Here is a 20,563-nt window from a genome sequence, read left to right as displayed (position 1 = left end):
CCTCACCTGCTTGGAGCTTCTTCAGCAACATCTGGGACCATCTAAAATCTGAATGTAATTGAGATGTGATTCGCACGTCCGATGAGCACGTTTGGCTACGTATGGTGCGAAAGAAGTCCAACACACACACACACCCGTTGTGTCGCTAACGGCCTAGTGGCCATATGCAGGTTTAGAGAGATAAAACTCGCATGGTAAAATCTTCATACTGCCAAGTGTATATAGTCTGTCTTTGTATAAATGTAGGACTTGTGAAGGCTTTTGGGAAAATACAGAATTACAATTTGCTGCAAAGCATTTTTTAATAAAAAGGAGGTTCATGATGGCCACAGCTTAACAACGGGAAACCACTCACTTGTGAGTAACCGCGGTTCTCATTTGTGGTAGGGTTGATGACCTCAGACCGGTCACCAAGGACCACACAAAAAAACACTGATTATTAATTAGTGTATTTTTTCCCCTGTTCATCAAGGCTGACCCACATTTGAGGGTTATCATTACCAAACACATCAGACGAGTGAAATGTACACAAACTCTACTTTGCACAGCAAAAAAAGGATCGTGTCGTGTAAGAGAAACCGATTGAAGTGATATCAGAACTAGTTCTGTAGTGTCATCTTCTGGGGCGTTACGGACATGTTGAGATGTTCTGCTGACTGTAATAGTTCAAGAAGAATAATTCTTTATTTCATGAATTGACTCTGGCAGTGAAATTGAACGATACAATCGATGTTTCGCATTCAATACACGCACACATGAATATTATCATACCTGTTCACACACATGCATATATATAGAGTTCTATTTACGTCATTATACATTCACGTAGTGCTTGCATACTTTATATAGCGTAATAGTTAGGTGCACATATACGACATGCTTATAAGGCAAAGATAAAGCTCCCCTGTATAGCATTTCGCAGACTTTTGGGGAAAGAGCTGTTTGCGAGCACCTATTAAGGCCAGCATGGCACACGAAGGGGTGGGTGGCCAGCACCATGCCCAGGCACCTTTATCTCTCCAATTGCGATGTTTACATATCTCATCAGGTACTCATTTCGAGGCTGAGTCGACCTCGGGGAGGCCCAGGATCGGTTCAGATAATCATCGCTGGTCTTAGCCTTGAGCGGGAATCGAACTCGGGTCGCCGGGTTCGTGGCGCAGCGCGCTAACCGCTGCACTACCGCTCACCACACAAAGACACAGACACACACAGATCGCTTTGTTGTGATACAATAATAAAACATGAACAGGACCAGACTGGTCAAGAGTCTAGTCATTTATGGCATTAACATTCATGTCGCATCACTACGCTACAGTGTACTGTCTCGCATGACCTGTTTTGCTTTTACCCCAGTTCTGTTATAAATTCTTGTCGACACCACTGTTATTATCATCAATAATACATTTAATTTCATTAAGGTTTGTGTCACAAATAATTTACGATACATGATTAGATATTAACGACGTAAAAGGCCATTTAAATACAAATTACTGTTTGCGCGTGTATTTGCGACGGGGAGGCAGGTTCCGAGAACGAAAACGGGGTCTAGTTTTTTCCCCTTTCATATTTAAGCCCGAGGCATTCTAATGTGTAAACAAAAATGCCAGGTAGTACATCCATTGAACATTTTATAAACGTAGAAAGATAACGTAATTATAATTGGATGTATTTACATACACGTCAATTCTAAATGTACAACTATAACGGGATAAAAATACAAATATAGGAATGAATAATACATGGCATGTTAATTAGTCAAAACAGAAATTGTTCTCCAAAGCATAAAAGGACAGGATTTGCATTTGGGGGTTTGGCCTCACGGTGTATGCAAAATAAGGACTCTACTGCCGCTGTGATCTCAGGATCTTCTGTTGGGCACAAGTTTCTCTAAAAATACCCAGAGCGGCCCTACAGCTGCGTACACAAGAATTCCGGTCCGGGCATCCGGCAGCACATCTGTCAACGTGGTTTAATTTTAGCAGGGTGGTATTAATCCACTCTAACCTTTACAGTGTGCTTTGCCTAAACCAACTGTCATAACAATGTTTTTTTTGTTTAGATTATCCCGCAGCGAAAGAGTGCTCGCATTAAGATGTTAGAGAAGGTCCTCTTGATTGCCGATTTTTTTCCAAGTAAGTGCAATCGAGTCACTGGAAGGGGTACACACGCACTGCCCGATGAAATAAACCTCATGTTGGCAGCCCACGCAAATGTAGAGGAGAGTAGTGGTGTTTGGACCTGCAACGTGGACGAGACAAAACAGTCAGTCTCGTAATAAAAAATAAAAACCTCTACTTTATAAATCGCCTTTCATATTGAAGTATCTCAAAGCGTATTCTTAGGTTTTTTCGGTAAAGTCACGTAGGTAAAAAAATTAAATTTAAATTAATAAAAATAAAATAAAAATCACGACGTTTCGGAGGCAACACAAGCTTCCGTCTTTAGGTGGAACTGTCATAGCACGATAGCTGTATGAAGTGAGGATTACTCCGAAACGTCGTGATTTTTATTTTATTTTTATTTTACTTTTATTAATTTTAATATTTTACCTACGGGACTTTACCGAAAAAACCTAAGAATATGAATCCTTGCAGTCACGAAAGCTTCAAATCTAGAATTATCTCAAAGCGCTGTGCATAAAAAAAATAAAACTACACTCACAAGCAAATATACAATCGAAGCGAAATTAGAAAGGACCGAGATCTCGACATGGGTGGGAAAATCAAGGAGCGAAGTTGATGGGAAAAGTAACCACAGCAGCAGTAGCAGCCATAGAAGAGTAACAAGGCGGCTACTGACCGTCAGTGAGTGAGTGATTAAAGTGAATCGGCGAGTGCTGCATTATTTCCCCTTAAAAGTGTCTTTTGTTGTTGTTGTAAACAGCTTCAAGCAAGATTGAAATGGCAGACGGATTGCAAATTTTGTCAATAAGGAAAACTCTATCCCCACCCGACATCCCATTTTTGTTGATTCCCCTCCTCCCCCCACCAACACAGTAAGTTTGGGAGACTGAGAAAGAGCAGTGCATGGAAAGAAACCCGGGCTAACACTCAGCACTGCCCAGGGACGTGTTATTATAGTGACGGCTATTGATGGATAGCGCCACCAAATGTTCTTCAATGAGATTTTAATTATTAATGTCAACACCGCCCTTTATAGTGGCTCATTGTCAGCTGAGTTGATGCACAATATCAGGATGGCGTAGCACAGTGGACTCGTGTTATTGAAATGCTGCCCAGCGCACGCTCCCACCCACACGCCGCAATTGGACACTAATGCAATTGCCTTTTCGGATTTGATGCGAGGCGGATACGCTGCTATTTAAGAGAAATACAAATGCGAGTCTCAAAAAAATGATGCATTCTAGCAGTTCTTCAATCTTCTGTAAATTAAATTAAAATTGGCTATTTTTACCAATGATGTGTCTCGAGTTGAACAAAGACAAAAAGGTAAAGCCAAAGATCCCCCAGTGTAGCCTTAACAGACTGTTGGGGCAAGTGCTGTTAGCGAGCATCTTATCAAGGCCGGCACGGCACACGAGGAGGTGGGTGGCCAACACCACGCCCGGCCGCCTTTGTCTCCCTAGTGGCGATATTTACACACCCACCATGTACTCATTTTAGGCTGAGTCGACGTAGGGGAGGCCCAGGACCAGTTTTGATAATCGTCACTGGCGTTGGCCGTGAGTGGGAATTAAACTCGGGTCGCCGGGTTCGTAGCGCAGCGTGCTAACCGCTGCACTACCGAACAAAGACACATACATACAGTACTTCTGCATTAATCATACATAACTGCCGTCTTGGCAATCCACTGCTGGACGAAGGCATCTCCATGCCATGTTAATAATAGGGGTTGCTTGACCATACTTCACAACTTTGGTCAATAGAATTTTGGTAACAGATGAAGGTGAGGGTGGGGGGGCGTTCAGGATGGGTTGATATTTCAGTCGCCTCTGATGCTAGCTGCAGCTGGGACTCAGAGTCAGGTCACTGAATTCAGATTGCAGTCAATATCCACCATGCAACTGCTTCACCCCTAATTTAACAACAATAATAATTGATTTATCAATTGGTGGTGGATTTGGGGAAGCCTTAATCCAGCAGTGGATTGAGGATGACTGATGATGATGAGTATGAGGAAGAAAAGTCTTCAACAGATTCTGCCTGGGATTTTTGGCAAATTAAAATTTTGTATGTATTTTTTTTCTGTGAAAGGAAATAATTGTAAAAAATAAAAGGCACACAAATGATAGCGAAACTATTCAATAATGTTCAGGAACATTGCAGGTGAACAATTGACATTCCGCACTGCAAGAATGGTTGGGTGTGGGAGCGGTCGTACAATGTTCTGGGCACTGCGCTACGAACACAGCGAACTGGGTTTGAATCCCAGCCATGGCTAGCATCAGTGGCGGGTGATATCCCCCCCCCGCTCCCCACTATATCCTTCATCAATCTGCACTGACCAGCATGGTGAAGTATGGTCAATCACCATGACTGATGCAGCATCGGGCCGAGTGGGCGAGGTGACGCACCCACTCGTTGAGTGGCACCAAACCATGACGATGATTCCATGGAAACATTTGCCAGAGGAGGTCGTTGTGTGTCATTCAGTGGCGAGACTTTTTCGTCAGCAGAGGACAGCTGCAGAGACCTAAAATCGGTGCGAGTGTGAGACTGACACAGCTTTGCAATTGTAAATGAGGTGCTGAAATCTCCAGAGGTGGCGGATAGGCAGCGAATAACTTTGCGCGGGGTGATGGTGGCAGCTGCTTTTACCCCTCTCCAATATTTAAGGAACATTACTTATGGTTTGTATACTTTTATCGAGGTTTTCCTGGCCTTTTTTTTGCCTTCTTTAAAATGTAAACACCAGCATGTATCATAGTACTCACGTGAGAATGGAATGTTGCTAATATCTGTTGTCGGTCCTGAACAATCTGTGTATGTATGTTGAACTTCTTTCGCACCATACGTAGCCAACCGTGCTAATTGGAGGTGTGGAAATTTCAGATGCTTAACGGTGAGAACAGTTTTTCTACAGTACTGCAGAGTGGTACTCGTTTTATCAACCCCAGAGGAATGATGGGTTGAAATTCACCATGATCAGCATTTTAACTCTAAAGCTTCTGATACCACAGCGCCGTTAAAATTGACGGTCGCATGTCGAAATTATGGAAATAATCATACAATGGGAATTAAAACAAAACGAGGAATGTCCTCTAGGATTTCATTTGCTCGTGTTAGCCATGATCGGATGTGAAATGTTGCCAATACTAAGGCGCTTGCCCACATCTCAGCCGGTTGGACCAAATAAGTACTGTCCTTTAAGTGAGCAAATTTAATAATTGTGGCTACTCTGCTGCAGGCGCTAAAGGGGTTAGGCGTGAGGGCAATGTAGTGGTCGCTGCTGCCAAGTCCATGCTGGTAATGTCTAACTGATGATAATCTGGCTACAACTCAATGGGGCGGTAACATCAAAACGCCTGGCACAATTCTGCGGTGCAGAATTATAGAACATAGCATGTGGCTCCTTTCACTTTCACTTATCCTCTTAATGGCCAAGAGCTATACAGGTGGCATATAGGAAACTTTTGTCATTAGTAGAGCAGTCAAGATAAAAGAAAATGGAACAATGAACGTGCACGTTTTTTGTTTATAATTGAGGTTAGAGCAGCTGCTAAGGTGTGAAGCCACAATTTGTCACGGCAATGTTTATTGCAGAATGTATGCGCATGTAAAATTGCATGTTGTTTATTCATCTGTCTGTCCCTCACCTCCATGATTGGCTGATAGATACGTGGTCACGTGGGTACGTGGATTGTGTTAATGAGCAGGAAACGGCAATGGTGGTAAACTATTCTGTATTGGTTTCCTGAGATTTAGTGAGAAAAATGGTCCAACACTATCGATATACTATATCCACTTTTGTTATTTTAAACCGTATCGGTCCAACATAATTTGCACAATGTAAAAGCAACAAAACAGATACGCAGACAAAATGTTTCTGTCATATATCCATCCCTCCACATCGAATATATATATATTTGTTTACACAACCCATTGGCCCCATGGCCTCCTGGGAGTGCATAATTTAAGGAGGATTGATTAAGTACAAGGAAATCTCAGGACTGATTTACACACAGTCATATTGACAATGTGGAAGAAGGTGAGATCTTGGCAGGGGGATTGAGGGCAGAGTAATGACCGTTACCATAACAATGTCATGCTGGTTTGATGTCCCCGTAACAGAGGTCGCAACCGGGTACCCGATACCCGTACCCTACCCGATAGCCGGCTACCCGTACCCGGCCGGGTACGGGTACGGGTAGGCCGTGAGTCACTGATGAGTAACTGTTTGTCACTCATTTCCCAACGTCTTGCCTCTTCTCACAATTCAAGTTCCTAGAATCAACCCACCCACGCCTGCAACATGGCTTCATCCCAGAGGTCGCAATCAGGTACCTGATACCCGTACCCTACTCGTACCCGGCCGGGTATGGGTAGGGTACGGGTACGGCCGGGTACGGGTACCCGTTTGCGACCCTGGTGCGGCCGGGTACGGGTAAGGAATCAAAACCCGTTTGCGACCTCTGCCCCATAACCGTGGCTGAATAGGAACTGGTTTGGGGCCTGAGTCATGAAATGCACACTCAGGCAGTGGCGACTGCACTCACAGGTCTGTCTATTTTGCTACGTGTACATTATCGTGATATCTGACCAGGTAGAACTGCACCTATAGTGCTCGATTACTAACGAGTACAGGTCAAATAAACTCAACAAAACTTTTTTAATGTCACCAGGTAAGGCCCACTGAGCTATACAGCTGTTTTTCAGAAGCGACCTGGCCACAAATGGCAGCTCAACGAAGTGGCTTATCACGTGCAAATGTATTGCAGCCCACCACTCTAAACGGTCAAGGTCAACTAAGTCTATCAACCCCCACAGCGCTTTATAGAATAAGTGTCTCACTTTCTGGAAAGTCGAGACTGGTGATCGAAAAGGGGGAGATTTTTTCCCCATGTGGGAATGTGGGAATTTCCACCACCGTCTCAGAGCCACAAATGGAAATGAGCAACGACTCCATTGCTTGTTTTGAGCACAGAAACACCTTGACTTTGCTTTGGCTAAATTATCATCATCATCATCACCATCGCAAACATCAGCCTATATTTATGTAACATTGTTGTATCTATGTTGGCAATACAAACAACCTTGTGTGGCTGCAATCCTGTGGACTACTTCTGTAAGTGCTTCAATTTACTATTTTGCCTCCAATTTGGTTCACCCCATTATCTTAGTCTGTCCTCTTGGCAGTAATTCTTATCTATCGGATGGTGTGTTTCCTTGAAATGTGTTTTCCTCGTATTTTGGAAAGAAAACGTGGTCTCTGATCCGTACAATTTCCTCCGACCAAAAAAACTTGAACATTTGAAAAAAAAACGAAGTGATGAAATGGCCCCATCATGGTTAGAAAATCTGTTTAAATTTGGACACACAGACACCCACTCAATCACATAAGCTACAGTCATTTTATGAATGCGGTTAAAAAAAAATCATCTCGATTCAATATGCCTCTCACTGGGTAAAGCGGGGTGTAGCGGTGACGAGATGTTAACTCTCTCGCCTGGTATGCAGGAAATCGTGGGGTTCGATCCAGACCGTGACGCCTGTTGTATATTTGGAGTTTGCATGTTCTCCCCGTGGTCGTTTGGATTTTTCTCCGGGTTCCTCGGGGTTTTCCCTCCACATTTAGAAACAAGCCTTTCGAGTATTTGGCTGCTATACATTTACACGTGATAAGCCACTTCGTTGAGTTATCATTTATGGCCTGGTCGCTGCTGAAAAAAGAGCTATATAGCTCAGTGGGCCTGGTACAACAAACAAAGTTTTTTTTAGTTTTCACATTAGATGCTGGCTTTTGTCTACGTCAATGTGTTATTTCCACACTGCTCTCATTGCCAAACAATGTCTCATCCCCGCACAGCTGCTCACACTGAATGGCCACATTTAATTGAAATAAAGCAAACAATATATATGCTGCTAGCACACACCGAGACATGCGTGGAACCCTCAGAAATAATCTGAAAGAAAATTACGCTGCGTGCATCATGGACAAACACAATCTGGATTATGCACATTTAATACAAGTGTTGATGAAAGTCTTCGGAAAAAAAAATACAAGGGCAAAGTTTGAATAATGTAATCGCAATATTACTCCCCAATAGATGGATAGTACTCTGTGTATATCATCTCAAGGGCTATAGGTGTATGGTCGTATTATACGTTATATTATTCAATGTCCTTTATTTAACCTAGTGAGAGACCATCGAGATATATGGCCTTGAGATACAATTGGATTTAGATGCTTCATAAATCCAAATTGCATTGACTTATCTTTTTTGCAGGTGAGACTTGGGAAATGCTGGGTTTGAAGAGACAATTGGTTTATGTGCATGTCTTTATTAATTTATTTGTTACAATTTCAGTTGTGGGCAATTTTCCAGATTTGACATCCGGGGCTATGACACTCGCAAACAACCAAATATCCTACGCCAGTCGATTGTTGTGATTATGATTCAAAGCCGATGCGGGTGGGTCCCCATCCTCACACATCCTCAAACAAACATTGGTATGGACAGTCCATATTCCTATGAATGATCCCCGGGGGAGTGATGAGCTGATTATTAAGGTTATAATTATTCGTATTATCTCTCTAAGCATCTGTTACTGTAGCATCTACATAACTGTGTTGTAAATTTTAAAATGACAGTAATGTTATTTTAGTTGAGATTGGGTTTCAGTTTTGCCCCCCCCCCCGCTGTGGGTCGTATAACTGCTTTATGTCATGCCCGGCTCTGTTTGCCTCTGCTCGTGTTACACTGTCGGGTGACTCAGAAACACTCGCCTATTGATAAAGAACTCACGTGGACTCTTTGCATTACCAGTGTCTATGTCAGAGTTATATTTCAGAAGGGCCACTGCTGCTCCGCAAAAGATTGAATTCCCCACTTAATGTTAAAATATCAGTTCAGCGGTTAAAATATAAATAACATATCAGTCGAATGGGTCAATTAAGATTAGGGAGGAGGAGGAGTAAATCTTGGCACGAACAGGCTACTTATGTGTAATGATTTTAGATTAATACATTTCAGCACACATAAGTACGTTCTTAAATGTTAGATTATCACGTACTGTTTTTAGGCTAAAGATACATATCTTCTATTCAGCCTTACACAGAGCTGGGTCAAGTGGACGTGAACTATTATGGATTCATATCAAATTATTTTTGTAATTTCCCCCCAATTTTATCCCAATTGCGCTATTGGCATCATGCTGTGAAACTAAGCATCCATTTGGATATCTCGCAGAGCAGTGCGAATCTCCGTGTGGATAATGGCCTACAGGTGCAGATATCACAGAGCTCCAAATAAAATCCCTTTAAGTGACCTCTGGTCCACACAGGAGAGGGTATATATGAGAGTACTGTACTGTTATTTGCATTACACTCAAACAGATTTTTTTTTATTCTTAGAGCTGGAATTTTGCTAAATTTAAGCGCACATCAAATTTAACGTAATAGTTTTTGTGTGTGCGTGCGACCATTATTGACTGGACTGAGACTATGAACTCACTCCATTTGAGAACCCAGTTTAATCACAGGCCTGGAATCGATTCCAGGACTTCAGTGGTGCAAGCTCAGCGCAATAACCGATGTGCCATTTAGGCACCTCTCAAAAGAACTCTGAGATTCGCAGCACATGCGCCGAATTGCGAGTGCGAGAATCGTATGTACATTGAACTTCTTTCTCACCGCACGTAGCCAACCGTGCAAATCGGAGGTGTTTGTTTGATGGGTTTGTGTGATCCCTGCAGCCACCGGTGGCCTCACTACCTTCACCACAATTTACAACAACGCATTTGATACCTAAATGGAATCACAACACGGGATCGTAACAATGCATTTATTTGCCTGTGGTGGTGGGGTGAGCGGGTGGTATATTGTCACGCGAGTAATCCACACACAGACACATGCACGCGCATTCGAGATTAACGTAAAATATGCATCCTAGAAATTATACACGTCTCAAAAAAGCCACCGTGCTTTCAGACATTGTGCATATTTAATAATGTGACCATAACCAAGCTTGTTCAAAACACACGCACGCACGCACAAATACAATGATCCCCCGTATAGCCTTAACAGACTGTTGGGGAAAGTGCTGTTAGCGAGCACCTATGAAGGCCAGCACGACACACGAGGTGGTGGGTGGCCAGCACCATACCCGACCGCCTTTGTCTCCCGAGTGGCGATGCTTACACACCACACAGGGGACTCATCAGAGGCTGAGTCAACCTAGGAGAAGTTCAGGACCGGTTCAGAAAATCGTCACTGGTGTTGACCGTGAGCGGGAATCGAACTCGGGAATGCCGGGTTCACACCGCAGTGCGCTCACTGCCACACTACCGCTCCCCATAAAACACACACAGGCACGCGTGCACACACACACACATTGACATCCGTTCTTTTCCACGTGCATGCATTGTCCACGCACACGTCATTGTGAGCACATCATGGCATTAAAAGGGTCAAGAGAGAACACTGCTGCAAAATTCCATTCTAACGACAGGTGTTCATGAACAAAGTGCAGGGGCGGGCCCTGCTCGAAGCACGTGGTCAGTCGTTTGGAAGGGGCGTGTGTGCGTACGTGCGTTAACGCATGTGTCGTAATGTCACGTGGCGGTGGGCCTGCATATGCACACGTGTGCGTCTGTGCATGCATACCTGTTGATTAATGGTGCATCTCCGTGTTGTGTTTGTGCTCGTGTTAATATCGGTGGACAAAAGCCGCTGCGTTTCTGATTCTTATTGTGCAAAAAAAAGAGGTCACGCCACGTGTACAAATGTCATGGAACTGTTCATTATGCTAGAGAACAGCTGCACTTTTCTGAATGACCCTGACATATCAAAACGGATGCATTCATGGTACCGGCCAACTCATCTAAGATGCGCATCCCATCGTGTACTGCGTTTTACGCTTTCTTTATTGGTGACAAAAGCCACCCACTTCTTTTATTTGTACGCTGCTCCCATTGCGTAAAGGGACACTTTATATTCAGGGGTCACTGAACCTTTTTACTTTACCAGACCACAGATGCAGTGAACTGATAATGCCCCAAAATAATTAAATGTGTGTCTCAGGCTGCTATTCGGTGAGAAGCACACTAATTAAAGATGTGCATTTCGAATGTCAACGCGTGTGCTGTTTAGCGAGTGTGATTGGCACGTCGCATGGTGACTCCGGAAATCTGGGTTCAATTTATGCTATTATATATTAAAAAGTAAGTCGGTGGCAATTGCTATTTGTGACCTCCAATGAGTTGTTGGAGATTCAGGAAGATCAAAGTGGCTTGACATGCATGCTTCCGATGACTCAACCCCTCTTGTGTTTCTTATCGGTCTCAATCAGTGCTCGCCAACAATGCCAGCTCTCAAATAAGGATAAGTGGCGTTTTTTTATTTGTATACATGCAGTTTATATTTGTAATGGCACATTGTGTGCACGTGCGTGTGTGTGCATATAGAGTGTGGGGAGCGTCAGTGTGGTTTGCTTTCTTGTCTCGGCAATTAAGAAATTATCCTGGCCTCTCTCCACGTTCCTTCAGCCACTCGAAGCTGCGGGTAGGTAGTCTCACCTACAATGATTGTCTCTGCTGGAAAGAGGGGATGGGCAGGTGGGGCTGATACGACGGGCAGGGCAGAGGGCAGTGGCATCCGCAGTAGGGGCAGAAAGAGGAGCGCTTCTTCTCGATTCACTCTGGTATTAACTTGCAGCCCCACCTCATGAATTACAAGGGATCTTTCCCCTCACCTGTTCTTCCCCCCCCATCTTCCCCCACCTGTTCTGACACAAAAGGATAATTTTAGAGGCTTTACTGCACCTTGAGCAAGAGAATAAAGATAGGAACTCCCAAACAGTGTTTTTTTCTCTTATTCTCCCTTCAGTTACTTTACTTTCAGAGTTTGTTTCTCTAAATTACAAATGAAGCTGCAATTTCAGGTTTTTATTGATTTTCTCTGAAAGATTCCCAGGAGATGTGTCTTCTTCTTCTTTTCTAGTCTGGGGTTTGAACAAGTCTCTCGGCTCATCCCAGTGGAGACTCTTTTAATTACAGGACTTTATTGTTAACCAATTTTCACCTGAAATTTAAGAGAAGTTTCCGCATTTTATATTACGGTTCAATAAAAACGGGTTATTAAACTTTACGACACGGAAATACGTCTTGCGAACGCAGTGCAATGTGTGCACTTTTCAGCAGCTGCCTTTAGTTGCACAGTAAACATCTTGATTGCCACTTCACACTGAAGCTGCTGTCGTTATTGTGCAATCGCGTTCGCATTTAATGGTAACAGAGTACTGCTTTTGGAAATGTTTATCGGCTTGCTGCAATTTCCCTTCTAATGTTGTTTCTACAATTTAAATATGATTCTGCAATGTTCATCTTGAAATACAAAATGATAAACTTTTGAGTTGTAAGTTTCAGTTGAGACAGTAACCATATCACGAGAAAATAATGTAACCATATCAAAGCGGTACTTTGAAAAAAGTGTGACTCTCACTTTAATGTTGAGCTTACATCTGCTCATTCACAGTAGCGGACTTGGTGGTCACCAAAGGATCTCAGTGGAAGCCTCGTCTTCAATCTCACGTCAAATAAGTGACACGTAAAACTATTATTGCTGAGGCCAATACCTTAATTGTTTGTTATTTTGATCCAGTCATGTTGACACTGTATCAGAGCAGCTCACTCAGAATTGGATGGTAATTCGTTCAAATCTTGGTCGGAGGTTGATTCAGGCCCATCATTACATCTGGTGTTGATCAAATTAGTGCCACTGTGGGAAGTTAATAGCGAGTCGAACGGATAGACTGGTACTCACTGCAGTCACGTGGTATTACCACCATTGATTTCGGGTCTCCAACAGAGAGGGGCACCACTCCACATTTGCTCGAGCATCCCGGAACTTCGACGTTTTGTCTTTGAATTTCTGATTCTCCTCCTGCTTAATCGTACCCAATAATCCAGCACTCGTAATGAACCCGGCTTTCTCTCCACGGCAGACTTCCTAGGAGCACAAGTGCCCCAACAGTGGCCACGATGAGCTGACGGCTTTGCGATGGGAAAAAAAAGTATATTGGAGCCGGGCAATCCGCAACTGCAGCGGAGCATGAAAACAGGCGCCGTGAAATCCGGGTTAGTAATTCTATCTTACCGACACAGCAGCGTCGATTCCTCTGAGCTGCTGTTATTAGTCGGGGGGGGGGGTGTGGGGGTGGCTTGATTTACGTATTTATGAATGGGCCTCGTGAACAAAAAAAAGTGAGTGGGCGTTAGTGGCCAGGGATCTGACACCGGTGTAAAACACCGTGCCGTGCCGTGCGTCCCGCGCTCCTGACTCGAGACAAGCGGTGATCGCGCCGCGCGCCGCACCTTTAGCCACCCCTGACAGGAAACGTCTTGAATTTATGAAAGCACACGCGGCCATGGCTGGGCCACGTGGATTCAAACGCCGAGTTTTCGGTGCTTGAATGTGTCAGCCGATTTAGGATTTGTGTCGTCTGAGTGCGGAAGTGGGCAGATTGAGGCCACTGATAGCCTTTAGACCACTGGTTCGTGTGCTGCGTGGAATCAAGTGGAACAAAACAAAAAAAAGTGAAAGGGGTACTTGAATTTCGTGGAGTCGGTTGAGAGATGTTTTTTTCCATGGGTTGGAATCAGTGTGAAAGTGATAAATACATTTTAAAAAATCTGTATTTACCGAGAAAAGCCTTGCTTGGCCAATAATTAATTATTGAATATTTTTCGTTGCTGGAGGATCCCCAAGCATCTGGAGAAACCCCATTGATGCAAGGAGACAACATTCCAAAATTCCCAAATCCTTACAGCTAAGTTAATAGCCTACTTGTTGGGCTGCCATCAAAGGCCATCTTCCTCCATGCGACATGGCCCAACAGGGGGGTATTTGCCACTTGCTGCAGAGATTCGTGGTTCAAGCCCAGCGGCCATCCTGGTTAAAACTGCAGGCATATTAATCATAAATATGCAACATCTATTTCACAGCGGATGGATGTGAAAGACCTCGTCATGTATATACAGTATATATTTTTTAATGAGTAGACCCAAGTGTGCCGGCATCACATTCAAAAGTAGCTAAAATCAGATTGCAACATTGTCCCCTAGTGGCAGACTGTACCGGTCTGTGAAACGAGTGTCTTCGTGATCGCGTTGTACTATAAGGATGGCGTGAAATTTAAATGTACCCGTGATCATTATATCCCATCTACAAAGCGCTGAATTATAGGCGTGTACAAAGCTGCCCACGCGTGTGCTACATTGTGTATTAATTGTGACATTTAGCGTTCCATTTCGTGCATCATTTTCAATGGCAGCGGCGTTCAATTGTTGTAGTTAAGTGTTTCTTTTATTCGCTGTGGACAACGTGGCCCAATTGCAAAACTCGTGAGGCTGTTAAAGGCCACAGTGTTCATACAACGGGAACATGTGAGTCAGTGCTTGACAGGTACGGGTTATGCCCACTTACACTCACCAAGTTCTGCGTGACTCAGTGGAAAGACATTTTTTTTAAATCACCAGCTTCGATCAGTCATCTGAACTTTTGCAGTTCCCAAATGATACATTATTTTTCAGCCGTTGTGGCTCTGTGTCTAGAAACATTAAGCTCTTCATCATATTTTCAAATGCTGCGTGTGTATTGCCATCGCGCGACGGACCCTTTAACTGTAAAGGTGTAGCCCTGCAATTGCTTTCTCGAGCCACTGCTGGTGGAAGGGCCTCCACCACTGATAGCTTTAGAGGGCCCTTCTCGGGGTTAAGTTTGTGTGCCCTTCTACACTGGCCAGACGTCTTGGCAGAGGTAGGAGTACTCACAATTGACCCCACCACACACGACCTTAAATTTGCTGTGCCGGGAGATCAAACCGGTGGCCTCCGCACTGCAGTTCCAGGATGCTAACCATTAGATCCCAGCAGGATTCCTCTGGTCATACATACATATGTACATACATACTGTGTCAACTATAAGACATCTAAGGGGTCAATGTGGTACTCTTGACAGATTGCTCAATTCACAATCAGAAGGTTGTGGATTCAAAACCCATACAGGGGTCGAGAGCCCATTCCTGGGGCAAAGAAAGCAGTGCTCAGCACTGTGGTCAACTGCAATATCCTAAGAAGGTACTGGCCCCTGCCACTGGAACGTGGAATTTCCATCACGAGCTCAGAGCTGCAAATAGAGATGTCTGCTGCCGTAATAGACTGACTTTGACTTAAATGTCTAACTTTGCGATGTGGATTCGTTCTTAATAAAGCATTCCGCATGCTGATGTGAGTGTCGTAAGGAGGCTGCGGGGTTGGCAGAAGCTCCTGTGAGTGATAATGAAGCTTTCATTATTCTCTGGGCCCTAGGCATGCACTGGGAGGTGTGAAATGGAATATTGTATTACATGCACAGAGAGTGTCTGAACATTACAGAGCCTAACTTGTTCAATCAAACGCTATTGTAGGCTAAACATGCCAACAATGGTTGTGCATTACACTTAGAAATCTAGGTCCATTTTCCAAAATGTTCCAAGTACTGAGGTTTATGAGGCGTGTACCATCGGTCAGTTGCAGAATCACATCAACCACATTTTTCCATAAAAAACAATCTGAATTCAATTGGATCACCAAACCGACTGTGCATAAATCAGGATATGACACAATCCACATAGAGCCACATCCTGATTGGAGAACATAAGCTTCTATTAGACGTTGATGCTGTAAAATTAAATATGGCCTCAGGAATCGGTCATAATTGTATTAAACAATTGTTTATTCTCACCATTATAAAAGCATTGGAACCATGAATCACGACTCAATTCGTGAGTAGCAATTTCCTTTTCGACCAATTTGGAGTGCATATAATTGATGGTCGCAGAAAGGGGTAGCCCTTCAATTTGCGAATTTCCTCTTGTGTTATAGTTTGCGGTGGTGAGGAGATTTCATTATAGCAGGAAGGTTATCAAAATCATCATGATCAGCAGGAGTGGCCAGGAGTGGTGGCATACCTGTACTTGAGTGCTGTAGAGAAAATAAGTTGGTGGATCACGCAGATATTTGCGAGATGCATCGGTTCCCTGCAGGTATTCTGATTTCTTTTCTAGATGCAAAAACAGTGCTTATTTAAAAAAAAGAATTGGCCACAAATCTCAATGCAGGCCCCTTCCCGAAAAAGAGTCTTGAAACTCGGTGATGCTTTTCTGCACGAATAAATACAATTTCAGTACGCTCATACCAACAACAATTAGCTGCTATTATTTAAGTCTTAAATTATTGCTTCATCCCCAGATAGAAAGTTTGACCAATAAATCATGATTGAATATTTTTGGCTGCCGGAAGATGCCTAAGCGCTGAGAGAAACCCCATTGATACGTGGGTACATTAATACATTCATAGAAAATATGAACACTTTCAATCTGGACCAGATATAATTACAGGTCTGAATTGTATCTGAGGGAATGGGGGGACTGGATGGATTAGTATTTGAATCAGGCTTGGGATATAACCTGAATCGTGCATCCACTGTGTTTATTATTTTCCCACATCTCACATTGAAAGACATCATTTTTTACGCGCTGTTTTGTTTTTATGCAATGAGACTTGGATCTTCATAAGATCATTTAAATGTAGGTGTAATGTTTATGGGTTCCAATTTTTCAACTACGTAAAAATTAAGTTTTTTCGTCATTTTAAGTTTTATGTCCATGCTTTTCAGAAACATAGTTGCTCACAGTTCAATCTTTAAGCAATATACCCTTCCTCTTTTGATGTATTATCAGTCACAATTACAATTTTAAAGTGGCATTAAACAGCTGTTCCGTAAGTTTTTACTGTACCGCGTAAACATTTACGAACTTAATAACGGCCGCTTTCGAGTCTATTTAAAATTCCGAAGCCACTCCAGGATGCATTCGTGCAATGAACTAACTCATCCGTCCACCTCAATTTGGCCGAGACAATTGTGAACGAGTTGCAACAAACACTTCCTTCACCTCCCCCCCCCCTCCCACGTGCTTCAAATGCCAACCGCGAGTCCTTGCGCGCCGAATTTACGGCACTCGACACACGAAAAAAAGAGGCGTCATCGGGCGAGGTAATCTGCGGCGTGGATGGCTGTCACTGATTCTGCCGTCGCCCTAACTTGAGCCCGAGCCCGATGAGAGATTGTCACACACGCACAGCCCCCCCCCCCCCCACCTGAACCACTGGCACCAACGCCTGCCATCTCGGAGGCGCAGCCGCCAGCGTCGCGGTGTCTTGCAGAGGGGCGAGGAAAACAACGAATTCACGTCGGATCTGCACTCGCGGGGCCTATTTGTCCCCGGTTCTTTTGAGGAGCTGGAAAGTCATGCCAGGGACTTGTGACACGCTCCCCCACTTCGCGAGCATCAATCAGTGACGCCGGGTGTGTCATCGCCACCCCGAGTTACATATCAAGCGGCTTAATTAAAACAGAGGACGTTTTCCGATGAGGCTTGCACTTTTGTTAATACGTCAGATTTTGCTGTAGGGATTTTTCGCCCACCACCCCCCACCTGACTTACGTCCTTGCGCAACATAAATTGGTCGACACATTTGTGCACAGCTGGTGTAAGCATTCTGAAGATTACAAGGTGGCTTACAGTGTGATTACGCGTAATTATTCATTCGAAAAAGATGCACTCGATTGTGAGCAATTTCAATGCATCATAAACGCTGTAACAGCCCTGGCTCTGTGTACATTTTCAAAGAAAAGCAGTGATTAAAGCTTTCTGCCAGGCCAGATTATGCTGCTATTACAATGGTGGTTCCGCAAAACCGAAAATTTGGCAATAAAAATGTAAATTATTTTGGCCCACCATCCCATGAGACCGTGGCATATGTGAGGCAGAATGAATTAATCATATGAAAAGCCTAGGGGCAATCTGACTTCATTTGCATTACAATAATGTCATCTTAATTCAGCAAATTTTATCAGATGACGGTTTTAATATGCAAATTATTTTTTGTATAGGTTTTTAAAAAAATACTTAGCTGACGTTCTCATTTCAAAGGCTGCATTTCTTCAGCTAATGTATTCAAAATTATTCGAATAAAAGTTCACGAGGTTTTACTATCCCAGGGCAATCTTTAAGGTTTCCATCTAAAGCAGGTGTTGGGGGGGAAAACACATACATTTCCCCTTTAGAGAATTTTCGTTTATTTTGCTGAACCAAAGTGGTTATATCTGAAATCCTAATATGTGAAATATTTCTAGGCCATTAAATCCCGTGACCTTTATGGTATTCTATTTTTTGTTGGAAATAATCCTCCAAGCAATTTCCGTTCCATAGATTTCACCAAAACTCATTGCATTAACCTTCAACCTTATCAAACACAATTCCCAGCACACGTGAAGCAAATTGAATTATCATAAGGTAGCTTTGCACTTGTTTTTCTTAATCCCAACCAGGAGCGCGTGTCTATTTGACACAAAGCCGTTGTTCATGAATCGGCATGTTAAAAAAAATTTCATTAAAAAGAGATCGGTGATTATCTTGATTTGCTTACTTGGCTTGCCTGTGAGTGTTTGCGCTTGCACGTAAATGAATAAATGAAGCAAATGCCATTTGGGGTTAACTGCTACTGACTTGCATTGCTCCTCGTGTGTGTTTGTGCATCTGATCTAAACGGAAGCCAATTCAGGAAGACCTGCAGGGCAAAACTAATTACAGACCACGTGACGATGTGCTGCCTATGAGGGACAAAAGGCGCCCTCACTTATAGATACCCAAACAGTGAGCTTTGGCAAATTGATGTAATGCTTGGCTGTGTTCATGAATTGGTAGACAAAACATTATATTTCGAAGTAGCCTTTCAAATACTACAAACGGCACTCACAGACGCACGTGAGATATGGGCAGAAACCACCCCTTGAAAGTGTATATTACAACTGTGGAACGAGCGTCTTGTTTGGCAGAGCAAAACATCTCAGAACATCCAAGTACCTTCACCTTGTTGTAAAGAACGGACCCCAGAAGATGATGTCATGGAGCTATTTCTGAGGCCATTGCGACAACAGGCCTCTTTTTCTGCATTCTGTAAATATAACTTATTACCTTTGCGATCAAACTGAACGTTTCCAGAGCCAGAATTTGTTGATTTAAGTGACATAAAAAATAACATATGATGGGTTTTGAGGTTAATAGATGACAGATAAGGGGCCATTACACCACTGCACGGAACAGATCAGTTTAGTCACACACATGGCTGCCAATATTCGAACGTGTCACCTCGGCAGTTAATGGATCAGATGCCCTGACGTGGTATTTGTACCCTGAGCCTCTTGGTCACCATCGTACATACGCAATTCTTTGTCGAACATTATTTTGCCAAGAAACGGTTAAACCAAATCAATATACCCGCGGAGCACTGGCTGTAAAGTACATTGACTCATTACTGTCAAAGATTGACGTGCGATAATTATGAGAGTACTCTGTGTACTTAGAACACAATCTCAAATAATCTTTTCAGAAGGGGTATTCAGAGAGCTCTCACAATCGTTCGCCTCCTCTTCCTCCAATCAAAAACTGGCTTGCAGTAAAATACCATTCCCACTGTAATGACATTTAATGGGGAGAAAATGTTCTCAGCAAGTTCTTTATGAAATGCGATTGCACACAGGATGAATGGCTAATGCAGCCGTAATGGCTTGTTTCAACACCGCTTCTGTCAAAGCTGCTCTTGTATGGTGCATTTGTCAGCCGGGAGGCGATCTCCCACGATGTTTTAAAATAACCTATTAGATCATTAATTGCCTACTGCCATTGTTTGGAAAATATTGCCTTCGTGAAATAAAAAAAACAGTCGCCATTGTAACAGCACGGAGCTATTTCCATAGTGACCAAAAGCTAATTACATTTTATGATTATGCGTGTACCCTTTCTTTTGCAAAGTACATCATTATTCAGACCATCGTGTTGGACCCCACATTTAGTATTAAGAAAGAGGTACAACTGCATTTTGCCAATTTTTCACATGAGGTCATGTGTTTGTCACGTGCTAAACGTACTAAGCGTGGGTAGCCAATGTGTGCAATTAAATGAATGCATCTAATTGGCTGAAAACTCCATGTCATTGTTGTCGATCATTATCATTGTCAACGTAGTTGACGTAATCGTTATTATTTTTGTAATAATTGAAAATGAGTCATTATTTTTTGATTGCATTCATCATCATACCTTTTTCATCATTGTCATCATAAGAATAATAATTGTCATGCATCACCAACACTAACTAATGTCACAATTTACCATGGCAAATCCCCATCATTCAAATTGTCAGTGTCCAAATTATGAAATGAGCCCTGCACGCTACTCATGCACATTGCCAATTCTGAAGACAGTGGTGAAAACTCCATATGCACATATCAGCCACCAGTATCACCACTGAACAACCCCTGTAGGCTTTCAACAAAGTGG

This window comes from Lampetra planeri, chromosome 17, assembly GCF_965212315.1.
Source record: "Lampetra planeri chromosome 17, kcLamPlan1.2.h2, whole genome shotgun sequence".
In the NCBI taxonomy this organism is placed as follows: domain Eukaryota; kingdom Metazoa; phylum Chordata; class Hyperoartia; order Petromyzontiformes; family Petromyzontidae; genus Lampetra; species Lampetra planeri.
Note: the sequence above shows the minus strand (reverse complement) of the source record.